The following is a 20345-nucleotide window of genomic DNA, read 5'->3' as shown; positions in this document are numbered from 1 at the left end:
AGCTAGGATTAGATTTCAATCTTCAGCGCAGATTTGATGTGTATCTGATATTTTCTTCACATGATATTTTGCTGATTGCTTTAAAGAGGAATATATTATATATTTCTACATCATTTATGGTTTTAATTATAGGTAGATGAAGAAGTTCAATTCCAACTACATCAAATTGAAGACATTTTCAATGGGACAGATGTCAATTTCAGATTACAGACCCACAAATATCTTCTCTTCTATATATCTTTCTTCTCTGCTCATTGTAGGGGTTCTATTTTTTTGAGATTTTTCTCATGATTGTGAGACCAAATAGGTTCTAGAGTTAGAGAATTTCATGACTATTGTGATACCATTCTCAATGTTCCTCTATTATGAATAGCATTAGTGTAGTTTTCTTTTGAAGCATGCATATCATACAATCATTCATTTTGTATTTTTTGGGTTTTGACATATAGATGATGTATTGGTTTCAATGAGATTAATGCAAATTTCATTTAGTTTCATTTTGATTTTCATCTCCTTCCTCTATTATCTACAATCTTTTGTGTTTGAGAACAAAGAGCTTAACCTCATTTCCAATCCTTTAAGGTTGTGTGTCTGGATAAACTTTCTGTTGGAACATAGAAGCTAGGTAAATGCTTGTTTACATTGACAGGGTTGTAGGTTACACGAAGAGGATATTCCCATAAGTATGAGAGTTTTATTGAAGATTGATGTCTATTTTCAAGTTAGGTAGATAGATCAAATGTCTAGATATACGAGTATACTTCAGGTATCCATGTGTATATTAAGGTTTAGTTGATGCCCAATGGATAAGGGATTGGTCAACTTAGAGATTTCATGTTCTCTATTGTTGCATACCTTGGTTATGATGAGATCCAAATATTTAATTGAATATCTTTTCCCTTTATGTTTAAGGAATTGAAAGAGTTACCCTCACTTGGTTTATCAGGTTCATGTGCTCAATTATCAGCTATTTTACCCATGAATGCTTGCATAAATATAGAAGATTAAGGGATTTTATTTGTTATCTAGATTCAGTTGTATGCCTTACACTAGTACCATATAAAGAATATGAGGTTCACCCACCTAGGTCTTGCAGAGCCTGAAGAAGAAGAAGGAATTAACTTTATACTTGGCCCAAGATTAGTAGTCAAGTGCATCCATTATAGAAATTTTCTATCCTTAGATGTATTGATCTGGTTTCTTGGTTATTTTCAATTTTATTAAATCAGGAGCCAACATTATGTATGATCATAATAAAAGTATCAGAATGAATTGATCTACAAGTATACTAGAAGTGCCTATATATAAAGGCTTCCATAACGACTAGGAGTTGGCAAAATGATAAGCCTCACAACTAAGAACATGTCCACCAAGAGTGGATTATCCTCGATTGAGCACATAAGTTAGTGGGATGATGAGAGGATAAGCTTACGTAGGTGTGTCATAAAATTATGTTGTAGACACCATGTGCTTAATTAGAGTGCGAACAACTATGTTGTCTACATGATAACTCAATTGAGTATGCAAACTCATGTGTTGTAGACACCATGTGCTTAATTAGAGTTACTAACTCTTGTGTTGTCAACATGACAACTCATATGAGTATGCATACTCCTAGGTGTCTAACTAATAAATAATAAATTAATGCATTAACCTAAGTAAACTTAAATAAAGTGCAAAAAAAATCATTTACACTAACAAGTATCTGGTATATAATTATCACCATCTTTGAAGAAACATTAGGAAAGGTTCTCAAATCTTTTGTTTAAGGTTACAAAAATCTCTTATGTTGACTGGATGCTATATATTGTGTGAGTATTTCTAAATAAAAATATTTACAATCTCATCAAATTTCTTAATACCAATATGTAATCTTGAAAACCATTCCATGGCTTCACCACCTAGACTCTATGGGAACAAACACATGATATACATTTGATTGTCCATGAATTCCATTTACAAAGCACTGAACTCCCTCAAGTGATCTTAGGGATCAAATATTCCTAAGTATTTTTCATGTTTGGGTAACTCAACTCCTCTAGGAAAGGGAGGCATATACAAATCCTTGTCAAAAGGAAATGGAGAAACAGTGTCTAACGTGTATTGTTTAACTAGTTTATCTTTGTCTCTCATCATTTGGGTTAATTGCCCTTACATGGCACAAAGTTGTTTTTGTAACTTGGAGGTTTCAGTTTGCTCTTCTTATGTGACAATTATTTCAACATTGAAATGTTGAGGTAGTTTTGCCCCTTCTTGGGTGAGATTGAGAAAATATTTTTATTTCTCATCATGGAGTAAGACTTCCATTTTTGAAAAAAAATTATCCTTATAAAATTTCTCTATGTCTTCTAGGGGTATCTCTTTTGTATCCCCATACTTATTCATGTAGATGTAAGGTAAAGTTCTTTCATCCTTTCATTTGTTTGGTAGTCTTGTTGGTATTGTCTCCTACTATTGTCTCTTATTTCTTGATCTTGATCAACCATTCTAGAAGTGTAGAATGTGTCAATATGTTTTAGTTATTTAGGTTTTTGGAACAAAAGTTTAGCTATTCCATTAAAAAATGTAGGTGTCTTGTCAATATTTGGATGTTCTTGATATATTGGATTCCTATTTTGTTCCAAGTTTATGGAAAATATTCTTCAAGCACTATGTGTACCAATATGTGAAAGAGATTGTGAGGACCCTTCATAAAATTCAGATTGTATGTAAAGTAGGGAACAACCTCTACCACAATTTCTACCTCTATCTCTACCACATCTTGTTCTACGAGGAGGAAATGTGTTTCCACTCCTTGTTGCAATAGTCGTAGACAATAACTTAAGAAAAAGTTTGAACAAGTATCACACTAGAACGTTGTCTCAAAGTGAGTAAGCATGTTGCATATCTAGGTACAAATAGTTTGAGAAATGGCTAGAATAGCCAAGAGTTTTGACTATCATGACACAAGGTATAACAAACACAAGTGACAAAAATAGGACAACCAAGTAAAGAGACTAGTTCTTATATGAATCACAAGTGATCAACTATGTAAGATAGCTAAGTTTTACATTGTTGTAGACAAGAGAATGACTAAATGTTTTTAGACATAGATCAGATTTTGATTGAGTTTTGATGAGGGAGCTCAGAATAGCTCACTATTTTTGGATGATTCCAGATAGACTTGCATGAGGAAACAACTTTCAGGTAAGGAGATACTAACAACCAAGCAAGGAAACACCTCTAGCAGACAAATTTCAATAGTTTTATGACCAAATCTTGCATGAGGATTTAGACAGAACCATGTAAGGAAGTACATCGAACCATGTGAACATTTAGGACAACAATTTTGTTGCTATTTTCTTGTGTGTTGCTATTTTCTTGTGTGAAGATTAAGAGATAATCACATGAGGAAATGATAATATGATAGTAAATACAAGTTTTTGACCAAAATTTTAGTGTTTAGGTAATTTCTTGCATGAGGATTTGTAGCTTCTTATGTTAGGAAGTATAGAGGACCACGCAAGGAAACACTAACTAATAGTTCTAAAGGTTTTTTCTCGCATGATATTTTGCAGAACTACATGCAAGGAAAGGACAAAACTAATAGGTTTGGAATATACTTGAAAATATTATAATCATTTGGTAGTTTTTGAACAAAGCACTAACAATATTTGTAAGTTTTAGTTAGACATGGAAATTGTTTTCATTAGACATGGACATTGTTTTCAAACTTTGGACATCATGTTGGTTTGTAAATAGATAGTTATATTTCAGAAAAGGGATACAAATAGTAGTCATAAACAATCTGAAGAAGGACAAAGAAACTCAGAGGGATGGGGGAGTCTTGACCTTTTGTTGTCTAGACAATTTGGACATTTTTTAGACTTGAAAAAGACACTTTTTTTAATCCCTAAAACCAGAAATGGTAGAGGCAGGAAAATATTTTTCTCACAACTTATGCGCATGCATTCACCTCACACAGTCATGTCACCTCACTAGAGGGCACCCATATTTTTTGTATATTCCAAGGAATCAATAAAATATATGCTAAATGAACACCCTCATGGCAAGGGTAAATAGTGTAGACCACATTCTAGTATCCAAGTACATGCCTATGGTGAGGATCTACAAGAGATATTCTTCCCCCTCCTTGCACAAATATTATGCCCCCTTTCAGAGTTGAACCGGGTAGCAACTATCTACAAAGTTTTTAATAGGCTTCCATTCATATTAATCTCTAGTGGCTTCATGAATGAAGTTGAGGCCATCAACCCACACTGACATCTGTAAGTGCACACACTTGACTAGCAAGACTGGGGGTAGCATTGTTGAGTGCAACAGATAGAGCCTCTTCTTGATATGTAAAATTAGAAACAATAAGAATAAATTAATATGGATTTGGATTCTTTCTCTCTACAAAGCTTTTTTATTAGAGTGAGTTGGAATCATCGGCATTAGGTGTGTGCTCACTTAGGTCATTCTCGAAGGTTGGATCACTCTGGTAGGCTCTCTAAAGGTTGACTTAGACTGTAGCTAAGATTCAAGGGTCCAAGTTTCTAATTTTCCTAAAGGAAAAAGAGCATACTCCTCTAAATTGTTACCTTACCCAAACATACAAAACATGTTCATAACCTAGTTATCTTCTCAATCTCAACATGTATTTTTCCAAGATTTTGATTTTCCTTAAAGGAAATCCTCATCTCTTTATAAAAATCTTTTCTTGGGAGAACCACTAAATTTCTTGCCTCCCTTGGGTACCATCTTCCAAAGGTGTCTAGGTTTCTAATTTACTCTTGCACATCACTTCCAAGTAGTAAAGAGAATACTCCCATATTCCTTTGTCTAGAACCCTACGAAGTTCACAAGCCCTGATAAACTATGTGCTTAAGAAAGAATTAAAATAGATGCATTATTTGAGTGGGTTTGAATTTGTTCTTTGACAAGTGTATCATTGATGAAACATCCTATAATCAAATTGTTAGCACTATTTGTATGTTCATGACCAGGTATCTTTGATAATCAATCTGCAAACCACTATTAAGATACTTCAAAAATCAAAAATCAAAAAATATATAAACAAAAGTCTAATCAATTGATATTATGCAAAATACAGTTCAAAACTACAATTTTGCATTTATTGGTGTCAAGTTTCATGAGAGATTTTTTAGAGTAGCGCAGGAGGATTCACCTCATGTCACATGAGAAATTTCTTTCTTTGCATGAGCATATGAGATTTTATGTGATGAAATTTAGAGAATGACACGAGATTCTAGTTTTCTCAAATGAGAAAAATTCTTACCATACAATATTTTGCTATTTCATACGGGTAGAAAACAAAAATGTTGAAAATGAAGAAAATGAGAATAGAAATATTGATTTTTCTACCCCTTGGTGGGTGCCAAAAATGTGAGTGCTAATTATGGGCCTCTAAATCCATGCACACTTCAATATGATCATTACATATCAGAAACATCACAAAATCTACATGGGATTGTCCATTTAGTATGACTGGATAAGGCAATTTGTTATCTTCTAACTAGATGAGGTTTTGCTATTCACTCTCAGGATTGAGAGACTAGCAACCAGACCAAACTAGTATGAAGGATTTGGAAGAATCCAAATGCAATATAATCTAGGTTTTTAATTTTTTTCAAATGTAAAGATATTAAATTAATCTAAATGAAATTATTAATCTAAGAACAATGGAAAGTAATAAGTAGATGAATGCATTTTGGTCTAAATGATGAGCATATGAAAGCAAGAGAAATTCAAATACAAAGCACTTGAGTAATCAAATTAGCATCAATTCAATACTTTTCATGTGCATCCTCCAAAATGAGAGATTGAAGGTTTTTTTTATAGAACCTTAGACCCGATTGATGGTCAAGATCAAATTGCATGGACAGTCTTGATTGAATGTGAGATTGAGTCCTCCATTTTTTATGGGGTTGAATGAGATGAAATAGGAGATAACATCGATCCATTCAAATATGTGATCATAATTAGATTTTCTAATTAATTAAATAATCAATTTCAACAATTATAAGCACATATCTGATTTATCAATATTATTAATTCCCCTTTTCTATGAGATGAATTAGGAAACAATATGGATCAATTCAAACATGTCGTCATGATTAGATATTCTAATTAATTAACTAATTAGTTTCAATAATCATGACATATATTTAATTAAACCAAGGTATATTAATTCCTTCTTTATGTGTATTAGCTAAAGGGGTAGATTTAATTTAATTTAAGTACTTAGGACTTATAATTAAATTAATTAAATTAATAGATTAATTTAATTAATTTTTAGGAATTAAGTAAAGTAAGTGATTAATATAGGTTAATGATTTTTTACATTTGACACTTAGGTCAAGTAGAGATAATCAAAATTAGAAATGCTTAGTACAATAGGACTTAAGTAGGACTAATAAACCAAAATTGGTTCATAATACCAATGTGCCAATCAAACTCTAACTCTTCTCTATAAACTCTAACTAATAGCCTTTATCAACCAACTATCCAACACTCAAAAAGTTATGATTTAACCCACAAAAAAAGTTAACATCATCAAAATTGGTATTTCCATCAAGAATAATAGATCCTATACGTATAATGTGATGAGGTGCATTGTTACCAACTCTATCAATTCCTCCATCATGATTTTTGAACTTAACAAATGTGTTTATGTCTCCTATCATATGATGTGAACATCCACTAACTATAATCCAATCAAATTTCTTTACAACCTGAGAAACTAGGGATTTTTCTTCTCTAATTTCAATTTCATAATTCTCTTCTTTTATAGCCACAAATCCTAATTCATCATCACTTTCACTCTGAACCCTTTCCTTAGATTCATCATCTTCATTTGCATACAAACAATCTCTAGGTCTCTTAGATTTTAAATTTCTCTTATACTTTTTTCTCTCTTTTAGGATAGTTAGAATCATAATGACCAAATACATCACAAGTCTTACATTAAAAAATTTCTTACCATCTAGTTCTCTTCTCACAACTAGGGATATTCCTTCTTCAATCTTCTTGTCTTCTTTAGTTCTGGATCTATTGTTGTTAGCATAGTCTCCATTAGTGCTTGCACTTCTTGTAAGACAAGCATAAATACTCAATGCACTAAAAGATGTTTCTACTCTAGTTAATTCTCTAGATTGCCTCAAACTTGATTATGTTCCTTCTAATCTTGCAAGTAAAGTCTCCTTGGTGAAATTCTTAGTGTAGGGTATCAAAATTTCAATCATTTGTGCTACTTAATTGAATGGTGGTGTTAAATTTTTCATAATATTCCATACAATATCATCTTCCTCTTTATATCCTTCACAAGACTTAGTCCCTACAACAATCTCATATATTCTACCAATATAGCTTCTCATAGTTTCATCTTCCATCATTTTAGCATCTTCAAACAAACATATCCAATTATGTATTTTACTCTTTTAGCATGCTTACCTCGTTCAAAAGTATTTTCCAAAGCCTTCCAAATTTAATGAGATGTTACTAAAGATCTTACTGAACTGTATTCATTTTGAGGAAGAGTTGACAGTGATGCTTCTTTGGCTCACATATTGCACATAAATTAATCACTTTCAGCTTCATTGTATTCCTCAAGCTTTCTTTCTTCCACAAAAACTTTTTCATTCTTTGTCAAAAGACAATATCCTGGACCCATATATAGAAAATTAGTCTTAATTTTCTCCTTCTAACTATCATAGTTTACTACATCAAATTTAGGACTTTCTTTTCTGAAATGACCAATCATTAATCTCCAAAAGTTGTTAATCTTTTTCTTCAAGGACATGATGCTCTGATACCAATTATTAAAAATTAAAGTCCACCAATATAACTAGGTTTGGGGAGGGGGGATGTGTGTGGGGGTGAATCACTTATCCAACTATTAGAATAATTATCAACCTTCTTCACCATTGTCACAAAATTTTGCACCCTTGTCCAAAGTTTTTACCTAAGGACAAAGGGAGGGTGAATTAGTTATCCAACTATTAAAATAATTATCAATCTTATTCATTGTTGTCACAAAAGTTTGCACTCTTGTCCATAGTTTTTACCTAAGGACAACTATGTGAAACATGGAAACAACCTCCAAGTTGTGGGACTTGAACTATGAGGTTGAGTCTTCAAAGGTCAACTTCCTTTGCTATCAAGATGTACCTAACTACTCTTCAAGAGGAAATGGGAGAAGGAGTGCATAGAAAGAAAATCTACCTATTCTAACCTAAGGGGGTTGTTGGAAATATTCAAGATATAATAGGTTACTGAGACGGGAGGGGTGAATCAGTAACAATAAAAAATTTTAAGTTAACCATACACAACATTTACTTATCTATCCTGCTGCATAAAAATTGTTAAACATTAAAACCATATATGCACAGAGATTTGGTGACCCAGAAACCTTCCAAAATAGAAAGTAAAATTTGGGTGGGGATGATACCCAAAAAGCTTCGTTACAACAGTATGAAGTTGGCCAGTTAAGGTTTACAATGATCACTTCTGGTGATCTGCCTTGTTAGGAGCATAGAGGATTGCTAGATCCACCTTGTTAGAGGATTTACAAACATACTTTATAAGTATGCACTCTGTTAGGAGATTTGTATAAAGACGGTTAAGTCTACCCTATTAAAGGATTTACAAAAATGATTCACCTATTAGGATGAACCAACATATCAACTTACAACTTGACTGAGTTCTTTATTGTAGATCACCTTTTGTGATTGATGAAATCATTTCTGCTGATGAATTCGCACTATCATCCAGATATCTTGTATGTCTTTTTGAAATATCTATGTCACTTTTTTGCGCAATATTCTCTATATGTCTTTTTTGAATGTGTCAATTGTATATATACCATTCCAATAATTATTCATGCAAGGTCGTCCAAACACAAGTAAACAAAATATAACTGAGTCAGTCAAATGGTAAAATAAACTCGGGTTCTTCAGACAGACTTGATGACCTTCTGATACTCGGCATCCACTACATTACTCGGCATCGTCATGCACTCGATAGAGGTAGAGGATCAGTTCATACTAGTTAGACAACGTTGCCTGGAACTCGGTAACCATTGGTGACTCGGTAGATATAGTGTCACTTGGTAGAAAAACTTCTTTGATAACCTCCTGAGCTCAGTTATCACTGAGTGCTTCTTTACTCGGTCAACACTGAGTGCTTCCTCACTCGGTTAACACTAAGTGCAACCTCACTCGGTTAACACTAAGTGCAACTTCACTCGGTTGACACTGTGTCTTTGATGCTGAGTTTGAACTGTGTTGTCAGTGCTCGGTTTGAACTGTGTTGCCAGTGCTCAGTTTGAACTGTGTTTCTAGTGCTCGATTTGAATTGTGTTGCCAGTGCTCAATTTGAATCTATATTACTCGGTTTGAACTGAGAGATGAGTGTTGTCACTAATGGCAAATAACTTTATGCCAATAATCTCCCCCTTTGGCATTAGTGACAAAAACAATTATGTGCAAAAATAGACATACAGTTCTGAATTTTCCAAATTGATCTTTGCAAGTCTTATTACACATATCTTTCTTACATTTATCTCCCCCATACAATATGCATAGTATTTACAAGTCATTACACATATTTGCACAATTTTATCTCCAAGAGTGTACTATCTCCCCCTTTTTGACAATAATGCCAAATTAAACTATATATATTTACACAGAGAGTCCAAAATGGGAGATAAACTCAGAATGTACCTTGAGAATAAGAGCCAATGTCTTATCCCAATTTTCTTGCAAAAGTTTGCTGGTGGAGAGTGCTATTTGAACTTCTGTAGAAAGTTCAATCATATGATCTGCAATTGAGAAATTTTTGTCATGAATCAATGTTTTGGAATGGGCAATGTGCTTTTGCATTGTGTCCATGATAGGAAGGATCATATTTTGGATGTCAATCAGAGTACACCTGATCCTTGCTTCCTCTCTCAATAATTTTGCTTCTTTCTCTGACAAAAATCTTATTCTGAGATGATGGGATGAACTTGAACTGTGGTCAAGCTGCAACATTTGTGCACTGACCTTTATATCCTCATCAATTTTATTCAACTTTTCTTTGATTTCCTTAGTATACTTGGTAACATCACAAAGTTTTCCAAAAAGTGAAGTTACATTATTAAAAGAATGTTCAAAATTACTCAAAATTGTAGACAGTTCTACCTGTTTTAATGCAATATGCTGAGCAATGTGCTCAAGCACCTTATTGTCAAATTTCTTCTCTGCTTTTTTAATCAATTTTTCTTGGTTGGAGGTATCCTCATTGAATTTATATACAACCTCTTCTAACTGATTCAAAATGTGTTGAGTAGAATCTACTTCAACACCTATAGCCTCTGTTAGAATATTCTTAGCACTTTCAATAATACTATATTCTTGGTCTCTCTCATGCCTCAGTTGTTTTTGCCTTACCTTCTGGTCTAATAGCTGACTAACCATTCTCATTTCATCAACTGATGCATTATCTAGATCTATCTTAGGAATGATAATGTCCTTATCCAAGTCTATTTCCTCATCCACTGCCTTGCTAGAAATTATGTATCTTTTTGCTTTTCCTGCAGTGACTTCACCTTTTCCCTTTGAGTCTGAAACAATAGTTGATGAGGTTGGACTAACTGACAAAATTGGAATAGGACTAGCTAGAGGAAAATTGAGATAAGTGCTACTAGTATCAAAAATTGATGTTCTTCCCAAGATTGATGTGCAGGTTGGTATGGGAGAACTAACAGATGCAAAAATTGGAGCAAATGAGGTTGTCAAAATTGAAGTACTAATGGGTATACTTACTGAACACTCTACAGTAGAAGTTGATAAGCCTGATGAACTTACTGTTGTAGCTGATGATGCCTCGATCAATGAAGATGGTTGCAGCTCGGTTAATGAAGTGGTAGACACTTGCATAGATGGTGCCCGGAGCTGAGAGGAGACAGGTGAAGATTGAGAAATTGATGAAGCTGTTGTGCACACAATCTCACTAGTAGAGGCTATCTCCATAGTTGATGTAGCTACTTTAGGTGGAGAGTGAGGAAGAGATGCAATAACTTTGGCTGCAATTTTTACAGGATCATCTTCCTCCTTAGCTTGATTAGCTTCTTCTTCCTCTATTTCATCTTCCTTGTCTTCTTCCTCCATTTCATCTTCCTTGAAGTCTTCCTCAACATTCATCATCATTGAGTGAAGATCCCCTGGAACATCTTCAATATCATCATCACTGCTGTCATTGTCCTTGATTTCAATAATATCCTCACTGGGTTTATGTAGATGATAGATATGTTTCCACATATTTGTTGCATCATTGAAAACATGCTCAATGTCTTTGATAAGTATCAAACAAGTGTGAAATCTAATCATCATATTACCTTCATGATCTTTCAGTGATTTCTTTACTTCTGCATCAGTGAGACTCGGCAGGAGATTTTTTAGGGTTTGTTCAAAGATATCTTTGACAGTTTTGGTTGCAATTTCCCATCTTGGTTGCAACCTCTCCAGTAGTTCTTTAGGGATCTGAGAGGCAATCTCTTCAGGAGAGTATTTCCATCTCCCCATTTTATTCAAAACTAATTCTTCAATCTGCATTTTCTCCTGTTCTGTTCTTGTCTCAAACTTCAGTGCTTTGAAGTTTGTGAAGCTAGTACCTTCTTCTAATTTCTTCAACCTTGCCTCAAATGTGAGTGGAGGCTTGACAAATAGAGGTTCCTTCTTCCCCTGTCTTGTTCTTCTGGAGAAGACTACAGTGGCTTGTGTTTTAGGTTTGGTGATAATCACCTTACCTTTCTTCCATTGAGGCTCCTCTTCTTTTTCTGACTCGGTTTCCTCTTCTTCTTTATCATCTTCTCCTCTCCCTTCAGTAATCATCGGAGGACCAAGTTCTATTTTTAACTTTGCAATCTTCCTCTTTCCTTTGCTAATGACCTGAGGGATTTTGATTGAAAGCTCAATTTTGGCTTTAGCTTCATCAAGAGTTCCAAAGACTGGTTGCTTTGGATCTACTAGTTCATTCACCAGTGCTTCTATGATATCTTTAGTTTCATCAATATTAACCTCATAAGGAAGAGGTTTTACCCATGCAACTTGGAGCCTGACTACCTGTATGTATACCTTGTCACAATCTACCATAAAGCATACATCTTCTTTATATTCCTCAACCAGTTTTGCTGGAATCCAGAACCTATTGTTCATTCTTTCCTTAAAATCTTCAAAGTAATTATCCAAAACACTGTCAAAATTTTCACTTAACTCTACTATAAACTCATTTATTTGATAGAGAACAGGAATATTCTTTTTCCATACTACTCATCCTTTTGATGGAAAAGACTTTTGAATATAGAAAAATAGACAAATCAAAAGTGAACCGAATTTGCAGGAATTGTTCTTTGAAGTCCTTATGCTTTCCATATTTTTATTAAATTAAGACAAAAGCAATTCAGACAGATCAAACTCAACATTCTTCTTTACTATCTTGTATGCTAAATCTATTGCTTTGCAAGGTACACTGTTTGGTTAGCTGGAACTGTAAATTTTGTGAGCAATGACGTGAATACCAAATCTTAATTCAGCGCCAGTTACTGTACTGAGCTTAAGTCCTCTACCATACCATTCTACCTGGGTTAGCCTTTGCAATTCTTCCCGACCTAGGGTTTTGGTAGTCTTAGCTTTGCTCAATATGGAAAGGCCAGTAATTTTGTTAATCATTTTCTTTGTGATAAGCATTGGTTGCTCTAACCACAATTGCCCGTTGTGAACCTGGCTGAGTACATACCTAACCTATTTAATTTGAAAATTTCTTGGCAAATGTGAAATGTGGGTTAACCCTTTTGTTTCAAGATGCTTATGCTTGGGTTTTAAATTCCCATCTACGCTCATTTCACCTAGGACATTATCAATTTCTAGGTTTCCAAGCTCTTGAATGGAACATTTGAAATGAGAGCGAATTTCATTTACAAGGAGTACCTTTGAAGGAATTCAAGACTGAGCACCGTTAGGATCGAGTGATTCTGTAATTGCTGGTACCAATTTGAAGTTTTGTGCCTTCCATTCCACACCTTTAACCAGCATTTTTGAGTCTCTTTTTATCTTGGAGCTGCTACTTCCGGATGCCATTGTTGCTTGGTAGGTGAAGAGAAGTTCTGAATAGATTCGTCGCTCTTTTTGAAAAAGTCGCTTGAAATTGCTTAAAGCTTGCTCTAGAATCGTAGAAGATAACTTAGCTCAAAGTTCATAGTGAAGAATGAGATCAAATTTTCCCTTTTTGACTAAACATTTGTCATAAATGCTTGGTACGACAGTAGATGAAATGACAAGTTGAGTCTTGAACCGATTTGGGATCAAAGTGTGTCTGCATACTAATCTGATCGTTCTTCTTCTTTTGGAACTGCTTAGGATGATTCTTGAAGGATGCAGTTCCATACTTTCTTTTATGAATATTAATTGGAAATGATGGAGTCACTCATTTCTTGAGTGACATTGCCATTTCTTGACTTATCTTGTTCAGTAGATTTAGGAATCCATTGTTACTTCATTTGCTTCCGGATGTTGTCTGCTTTGATTTCTTTTTCATCTTCAATTCTTTCTATACAATTTCTGGCTATATGACCAAGTTCTGTACATATATAGCACCTTACAGTAGTGTCCTTCTTCCTTAAGTGATGTCTTGCACAATTCATGCCAGTATGTCCATATTCTCCACAATAGTGACATCTACACCAGGTGTTGTAGTCCCATCCAAATATGGCTTTCACAAGTTGTTCAACTGGATTGAATGATTTGGATCTGCATTGGAATGCCTTGTGACCATGTTTATTGCATTTGTGACAGTTGCCTTCAAATTTTGGTTTTTCTTTGCACTCAATTGCTTTGTGACCATGCTGATTGCAATTGAAACATTTACCATTGAATTTTGCTTTTCCATTGCTCCAGCATTTGTTTTATGTATGACCTGACTTTCCACAGTGATTACAAGTGGGTTTCTGATTCTTTTGGGTACATTGTTTTAAAGATTCACCTTCTTCATTGTATCCAAGACCAGCTTTACCTTTTTGTTTATGAAGATTCTATTTATTTTGCAAATTTAATTGATTCATATCTGCTTGGGATTTCATCATTCTTTCATTGACTTTCCTTTCAAGGATTAGGTCATTTTCCAAGCTTTCATTGATTTGTCTTTTAGTTCCCAGATCACTATGCAAACTTACATTGATTTTTCTCTCAGTGATTAAATCATTTCTCAAACTTTCATTCTCAGCTCTTAGAATCATGATTTCTTCATTTGCATTAGATAGTTGTCCTATAAGATCTTCATGTTGAAGGGATAGATTATTCCTTACCTCTAAGTCTTCATTTTATTTGTTTCTCTGTTCCAAAACTTCACATAACCTGATGGATTGGACTTCTTGTTTTCTTTTGAGCTTTCTTACCTCTTCTTGCAGAGATCCATTCTTTTCTATAAGTTCTTTGATTGCCTTGTCAGCTTCTTCTGAACTACTTGATGGTAACAAATCTTCAATCTTTTCTTCAACATAGTGATGGTCATTCATTTTTCTTGCAAGTTCCTTTCTTCTTTTTAGGGATTGAGAAAGATGCTCCTTTGCTTCTTTGAGTTGAACCATGGCCACTTCTAGATCTAGCTTTTCATTTTCAATAACTTTCTCCAATCTGAATATCTCCATAACTTTAGATCTTTGCTCAAGCTATCAAACTTTGTCCTGAGAACCAAAAAGCTCTGATACCAATTGTTGGAAATATTCAAGATATAATAGGTTATTGAGAGGGGAGGGGTTAATTAGTAACAATAAATTTTTTTAAGTTAACCATACACAATATTTACTTATCTATCCTGCTGCATAAAAATTGTTAAACATTAAAACCATATATGCACAGAGATTTGGTGACCCAGAAACCTTCCAAAATAGAAAGTAAAACTGGGGTGGGGATGATACCCACAAAGCTTCGTTACTACAGTATGAAGTTGGCCAGTTAAGGCTTACAATGATCACTTCTAGTGATCTGCCCTGTTAGGAGCATAGAGGATTGCTAGATCCACCTTGTTAGAGGATTTACAAACATACTTTATAAGTATGCACTCTGTTAGGAGATTTGTATAAAGATGGTTAAGTCTACCCTATTAAAGGATTTACAAAAATGATTCACCTGTTAGGATGAACCAACAGATCAACTTACAACTTGACTAAGCTCTTTATTGTAGATCACCTTTTGTGATTGATGAAATCATTTCTGCTCCTGATGGACCTTGCTGAGTATTCTTTTCTGCTGATGAATTCGCACTATCATCCAGATATCTTGTATGTCTTTTTTAAATATCTATGTCACCTTTTTGCACAATATTCTCTATATGTCCTTTTTGAATGTGTCAATTGTATATATACCATTCCAATAATTATTCATGTAAGGTCGACCAAACACAAGTAAACAAAATATAACTGAATCAGCCAAATGGTAAAATAAACTCAGGTTCTTCAGATAGACTTGATGACCTTCTGATACTCGGCATCCACTATGTTACTTGACATCGTCATGCACTCGGTAGAGGTAGGGGCTCAGTTCATACTAGTCATAAAATGTTTCCTAGAACTCAGTAACCATTGGTGACTCGGTAGATATAGTGTCACTTGGTAGAAAAACTTCTTTGATAACCTCCTGAGCTCGGTTATCATTGAGTGCTTCCTTACTCGGTCAACACTAAGTGCTTCCTCACTCGGTTAACACTAAGTGCAACCTCACTCGGTTAACACTAAGTGCAACTTCACTCGGTTGAAACTGTGTCTTTGATGCTCAATTTGAACTGTGTTGCCAGTTCTCGGTTTGAACTGTGTTGCCAGTGCTCGGTTTGAACTGTGTTGCCAGTGCTCAGTTTGAACTGTGTTGCCAGTGCTTGGTTTGAATCTGTATTACTTGGTTTGAACTGAGAGATGAGTGTTGTCACTAATGGCAAATAACTTTATGCCAACAGGGGTGATGTAGCAGAATAGAGTGTTTGACCTTATCTTTGTCCATAAATGCACAATTAACTAGTTATAACCTCAAAGAATACAAATTTAGAATTTACTTAATTCAACAATGACATGTAAATTAGACAAAAAAAGAATGCTATAGGAAGAGTCACTTAATATCATTCAAATGTCAAAAGTAGATATAATCATGCGAATTGTAGAATATAGACAAGAACATTAACCAGAGGCAAAAGAATCTTACATAGTGTGTTAATGACTAAAAGAGACTCAACAGAGGATTACAATGGCTCAAGGTCATGAGAAATTATAGTAGTATGCATAGAGGCAATACTGGAGAATCATAAAAAGATTAACCTTTACAAAAATCACAAAATATGCCTTTATAGCTCAGGCATAACTGAGATATTTCTAACAAAAGTTACTCCACAACCACTGCCATTAAGTACTTAAAAGACAATCAAGATGACCAAACAATAGATTTTATTCGGTACACTTGTAGAGGCTTGAGAACCATGAAAACCCTAGCTAGAGAAGACCCTGAAGTGATGGAAATGACACCAATTAATGCATAGTTGGGTAGATGGATAAGAAGGTGATGAGTACATGTTCCTTTTGTATTTACTAGGCATGGGGATGCTAAAAGGAATATACAGATGATAAAAAAATTGATTTGTCATTAAAGAGTTGTTTTGTCTTTGCTACTAGCACGCCAAGTTGGATGTATAAGCAAGTCAGTTATATGCAACACTTGCCCTATACCTTTATTGTAATTTTATTGGTCAAAGACCCTTTTCTTTTATATCTTGAACAAGTGAAACATATTTATCAGGTCAACCCAGGTCTTATGATCCTATGGTTGTCAAAGTATCTTATGGTTAGGGACACTCTTAATAATCTCTAAGATCTTATGATCATTAGTTATCATAACATCAAGGTCCTTTTAAAGTTTCTTTACGATCTTATGATTGCCACGATGATATGGCAAACCTTTGTCTTTCTACCTTCAAAAGAACTTTGTAGTTGCACCTACAACCTTACAATAACCATATACCATAGGATCAAAAACCTTCCTTATTACCTACCATGACCATCCACTTCTATGATGTTATAATAACTGTATATTGTAACATCAATGGCCTTGGTAATTGACTTTACAATTCTATGTTGGATTGTAAGATTGTACATGGAAACCTAGTTGTATTATCATAGCCTTAATTTTCACCCTTTGTGATTTGGAGAATGGGGAGCTCATCAGGGACACATGTCTAGACCTCCCTATGTCACATAGATCAAAATACTTGTAGCTTTCCATAACAACATGGCAAGAACTATTGATCTCCCTCCATCTGACAGAAAAATGAAAATTGGCCCACCTCTTTGTAGAGTCAACACCTTGTCACTTTGTGGCCTACACAACACAACCCATCCCATGGGTCCACATGTCATAACATTGCTTCCCTACATTATCAAAAAATCTAACAAATATAGAATGTGGGAAAGCAAGAACCAATATAATTCTAGTTTTATTCCAACTCACATCGACATGTCATCATAGTCAAAATATGACCCACAAAGAAGAAGCAAGGCCCCACCCTAGACATGTGCTAAAATGTCACTTCCTTGCATTCATTAAACACTCGACAATTCTAAAATGTAGGAAAGTGACTACCGTAGATCTGTGGAAGATTTGACGGTTGGAGAAAGTTGCAGGGGCCAAAAAAATAAAATTAGGAAAGCATAGAAATATTATAAGGTTTTAGTTAATTTATTTTGTATTTCCATGGTATTGTTTGATATTAAGGGTGGGACATGACCATGTAGCATTTGAATTCAAATATGGCAATATTGGTGGGAAGGCAAATTTTGCCAACAGTTCTAGCAACTCAGGGGGGATGCAAGCTTGTTATGCATAGTCTAGTAGCTTGTGCATCCTTTGGGATCCAAAGTAATAGAAATCATGAAGATGCACCTAGTAAAAACCTAAAATTGTAGAAAACATGCCCATGAACCTCAAAACTACCTCCCTACAACTAAAACCTAAGAACCAAAATCCTCTCCAACCTTTGCAAATGACATGTGCTTGTGCACTTCTTGGAAAACATGAAACCACAGGAAAGAAACTACTCTAACAATTTACATGAAACATAATTGTATCTCATAAGTAGGCTTTGAGATATATCCCATTAACTAGAATGGGCAGAATTTCACCATTAGGAATGTTTAACTAGAAGGAATTGGCCTATTTGCAACTAAAAACCACATAGGGACCACTCCATAATGTATCAAATTCTAAGTGCCTCCCTGGTTTTGCCCTGTCTACGTCCCATTTTAATACCAAATCATCCTCTCTAAAGATTTTGACCCTAACCTTCCTATCAAAGCTCCTTTTCATTTGTTGCTAATGTGTTTCTAGGGTTTGCATGGCTTGTTTCCTTTTCTCTTCCAAATCCATCAGTTCTACCATTCTTAGAGATGAAGCATCATTTTTAATTAGCTCCAACTGATGGGCCAACTCAAGAGTAGGAAATTCCAATAAAATAGGAAGTCTAGCTTCCTTCCCACATACTAACATAAAGGGTGAATTTCTAATTGCTCTCTGAGGTGTTATTCTATCGGCCTATAGTATTGTTTTCAACTTTGATGCCAACACCTCTGGTTATCTTCTAAAGTCCTTTTCATAATCCTGATTAGGTTTTTGTTAGATGATTTAGCCAATCCATTGCCTTGAGGATAGTAGTTTGAGGATGTGCTTAAGTAGATATTATGATCAACTACCCATGCACAAACCTAAGCTCCTACAAAAGATTTTACATTATCTGAAATAATAGTTGAAGGGGAACTAAAATTGATTATAATTTCATCAAGGAATTCAACAACTAAAGACTCTATGGCATCCTTCAATGCAATTGCCTCTATCCATCTGGTAAAGTAATATGTAGCAACTAGGATCCATTTGTGACCAGAACTGGAAGGTGGATTGACAGGGCCTATGAAATCTAATCCCCATTGAGAAAAAGGCTGGTCAACCTAAATTGGATGAAGAGGAAGAGCTACAAGTCTTTGTTTACTAGAGAAGAAGGCACATTTTTCACACTTCCTCACATGTCTATGATAATTATGGAATAGGGATGGCCAATAATAAGTAGCTCTCATAATCTTCATTGTGATTGTCGTTGCTAAAAAGTGGCCACCATCAAGACCATCATGAAGCTCTTTGATCATTCTTTCATCTTGGTCTAAATCAATGCATCTCAATAGGGATCCATTGAAGTCCCTCCTAAAAATTATACTATCAAACATGGCATAAGGAATTGACTATAACCTATATAGTCTCCTTTTAGTTCTATCCAATTGTTGAGGATATCCATTGCCTAGCAAGAAGGTCATCATGTCATCCATCCAATTTCTTGATTAGCATTTCTTGCCTCTTTTTGTTCTTTCAATACCATAGAAATTTCCTCATCTAATTCCTAAGATGAGATCATCTATTTTCATAATCCTATTCCCCTCACTAGCTTGGCAATCTAAATGTCCACGTCATACTCCATTACCTTAGTGATCTATCTAGCTCTTCTTATTAATATCTTTTCTTAAAAGAAAGTCCTTGCATTGTCATGTGGTACTAACATATGGATCTTGTTATGAGATAAAAGGTATTTGAATTTCCTCAAAGCTCTTATGATTGCAAGGGCTTGCTTCTGTACATAGCTTTATTTGTCTTCATATTCCTTAATCCCTTCACTAAACAAGTCAATAGGTTGCTCTTCATTCTTATCATTTGTTTGAGTCAAGACATCATAAATGCTTGACTCACCACCTAAGGTATAAAGAATGAAATTCTTCTGAAAATTTGGATTGATGAGAGTAGGGGCTAATGTTATGGTTGCTTTGATCTCTTAAAAACTTACCTTCTCTTCCTTTGGTCCATGTAAACACTGTATTCTTTTTAAGCATGACTATAAGAGGTCTCACCATGGTGGCTAAATTAGGGATAAATCTCCTTACAAAATTTATTCTAGCAATAAAACTTTGTAGACCTTTCTTAGAAAGTATTGCCTTTGTTCTTTTTGGACCAATGGTTCAACCATCCTTTGATACAATGTGTCCTAATAATTTTCCTTGATTAGTAGCAAAGATGCACTTGATTGGATTAAGGGGTACCCCAAACTCTCTACATCTTGTGAAAACTTGTTTGAGATGACCAAAATGATCTACTATATCTTTTGAATACACTATGATATCATCAAGGTAAACCAACACAAACCTTTCATTCATGTTTTTGAAGGGCATCTCCATTTCCTTTTGAAATGAGGCACCTACATTTTTTATCCCAAAAAGCATTTTACTATAAGCATAG

At 34.5% G+C, this 20345-nt stretch overlaps 1 pseudogene; it reads right to left on the bottom strand.

Annotated features, from left to right (window-relative positions):
• The window catches only part of LOC149561901 (glycerophosphodiester phosphodiesterase GDPD4 pseudogene), a 39311-nt pseudogene extending 26190 nt beyond the window's left edge, over positions 1–13121 (bottom strand).
• Between the last annotated feature and the right edge of the window lie 7224 nt (positions 13122–20345).

This window comes from Cupressus sempervirens, chromosome 4 (genome assembly GCF_028749045.1).
Source record: "Cupressus sempervirens isolate cs-2001-9-10 chromosome 4, ASM2874904v1, whole genome shotgun sequence".
Classification (NCBI taxonomy): domain Eukaryota; kingdom Viridiplantae; phylum Streptophyta; class Pinopsida; order Cupressales; family Cupressaceae; genus Cupressus; species Cupressus sempervirens.
Note: the sequence above shows the minus strand (reverse complement) of the source record. Positions and strands in the feature narration are given on the sequence as shown.